Source organism: Tupaia chinensis, unplaced genomic scaffold (assembly GCF_000334495.1).
Source record: "Tupaia chinensis unplaced genomic scaffold, TupChi_1.0 Scaffold000403_1, whole genome shotgun sequence".
NCBI classification, from domain to species: Eukaryota; Metazoa; Chordata; class Mammalia; order Scandentia; family Tupaiidae; genus Tupaia; species Tupaia belangeri.
In genome coordinates this window covers 715,259-717,686 of record NW_006159905.1, presented here as the reverse complement: position 1 = coordinate 717,686, position 2,428 = coordinate 715,259, and the positions used below count along the sequence as shown (strand labels likewise).

The 2,428-nt window shown below is 52.4% G+C and overlaps 1 long non-coding RNA gene across 1 annotated transcript; it reads left to right on the top strand.

Annotated features, from left to right (window-relative positions):
* Positions 1 to 579: 579 nt before the first annotated feature.
* On the top strand, positions 580 to 2,428 carry LOC114008846 (uncharacterized). Its single transcript, XR_003550345.1, has 3 exons — positions 580 to 650; positions 2,247 to 2,316; positions 2,400 to 2,428. It is a non-coding gene; the product is annotated as an uncharacterized LOC114008846 (long non-coding RNA).

Genomic DNA, 2,428 nt, shown 5'->3' with positions numbered 1-2,428 from the left:
AAGGTGCCGGGGCCGGGGCCCGCCGTGGTTACCGCGGTCTCCGCCTCTGCCGACGTCATCGTGCTGAGCCGGCTCTCGGCGGCCAGCGCGGGCGCCGCCCGGGACTGCGGGGCTCCGGTTGCCGCCCCCTCAGGTGAGGCCTTCTGCTCTTCCCCGTAGTCCCTTTGTGTCCGCGTCCCTTGTCTGTTCTTCCCCCTTTCGTGGCTCTGGGAGCTGCAGAGGGTTCCACAGCCGCCTCTGACGTTCGGACCCCGCCATTGGCCATCCTAACCCCAGCGACAGTGGAGGGGTCAGGTGCCCCTCTTGGGGCAGAGGAGGTGTTTTTCCCTCCCCGAGTCACGTCGTACCCCAGGTCGCTGCTGTCCGCGACCCCCGGACACGGGAAGCAAGGCTAGTCGGTCTCCACGAGTGGGAGCTCGGTTGGCATCCCAGTTAAACAAGGGGTAGGGGAAGGCCAAAGGCAGGAGTCGCAGAACTGGAGGGGTGGGGTCGGGTACAGTGTGGACGGCTGCGAACCTTGGGTGGTGACAGTGGAGAAAGATGTCTTGGGCCCTGCCCCTGAACCAGGAGCCACCATGTTGGTGATACCCCCCGGACTGAGCGAGGAGGAGGAGGCTCTGCAGAAGAAATTCAACAAACTGAAAAAAAAGGTGAGAGAGTGTGTGGGGGTGTAGGCTTCAACCTTTGGCATACCCTGCACCCCGAGAACTCTTGGGGTGAGTGTGAGGGCACTGGGCAGGGCAGGGGGCTTCTTCAGGCTCATATCTGGAGGCATGTCACCTTTCAGCGTAGCTTTCCCAAATCTTAGTGTGGACTTTCTCTTATCTATGCTGGGGCATTGTTTTCCTGACCTATGGCTTTTAGTATCACTGAAGAGCTGCTCCTCCCCAGGCTTCATTTTTCTAATTCCATTCAATGTCTTACTGATCATTTCCAAATACTAAAAAATGGAAGCTCTTTCTTAACTATTCTAACCTAGTTCCTTTTCTTGATTTTCCAAATAGGACTGAAGATACTCAATTCTCCTATGTGTTTGGACTCAAAATCTCATCTCTGACATCTATTCTAGTGTGTATGACCACACATTGGCCACATCTTGATTCTTCTTTTTAAAGTAATTCCTCCCAGGGGCCAGCAGGTGGTGTGGTGAAAGCTCTGGATTCCCTCATGGCTAACTGCGGTTCAAGTCCCAGACCTGGGGGCTTGAAAATCACATCAGATGCACGTGTGTGCATGCCCGAAATCCCAGAAAGAGAAGGGATTGCAGTGTGGCCATCCCTGAAGGGTGATTTCCTCACTTTCCCTCTCTCTGTCTCTGTCTCTCTCCAGTGAAAGCCTGTTTTTGCCCTATGGTGAAAACCTTTAAGAAAAAAAAAAAATTCCTTTTAAGTGATTTCTCCTGCTTGTTCTTTCCTGTGTATTCCCCTGAGCAGGACTTTGCTAACACTCATCTGGGCTGTTGTAATGTTCTCTCAACAAATTTCTCAGTCTTTTTTGGACTGACTTCTTCGCCTCTTTTAAACTGATGCACTGAAAACACAAACTTTGTGTTCTCTCCAAACCCCACGAGTGGTGTCACATTGTGTATAGAACAAAGCCCCAAAACCTCAGTTTGTCATCCACGTCTCATCCCATAGAACAGCTCACAGTTCCAGCGAGTGCATTCCCAAAGCCGCCTGAGCTGTGCGCCTGTCACTGCTGTCTTCCTTCTCTTCTGCAGTGCCCAGTTGCCATTAAATATCAGAAAATCTTGTTTGCTTTCAGCTGTGGGTAATCTGCACCCGTCATAAGCATTTCGGGCCGTTCAATCTAGTTGATTTATTCCCTATACCATAAGTTTCTTGAAGGTTTGGATCACATACTGTATATCCCTGTTACAAGGTCAAGGTCGGGCCTCGCTAAATATGCAGGGGCTGGATGGACGAAACCCTCGAGAAAGACACATAGCCTTGTATTTATTTGCAGCTTATATCCTGGAGCGCAGCTTCATAAGTGAGTTCTTCATCTTCAGTTTTCAAAAATGACACTCTGGAAAGCTTCAGGGTACTGGTTGGATTCGGTGTTGCTGGCATTGTAGATGATCTGGGAGACTAGATGTGAGAGGCAGGCCTGCCTCATTGTACCCCTCTGGGGATACCATTTGCACTGTTTTCTCCAAGAAAGGCGTGTGTGTCCAGTGGCCTTGGGAGAGGACCTGTCCAGGGACTGGCTGTCGCTGACCTCTCTCCTCTCACCCTCGTTCCCAGAAAAAGGCATTGCTGGCTCTGAAGAAGCAAAGCAGCAGCAGCACAGCCAGCCAGGGCGGTGTCAAACGCTGTGAGTGACGGGGAGCACGGGGAGCACGGGTTGGGCGTCTCTCGCCGCTGGACCAACGTACTGCCTCTTCCCTCACTGCCCAGCACTCTCTGAGCAGCCTGTGGTGGCCACG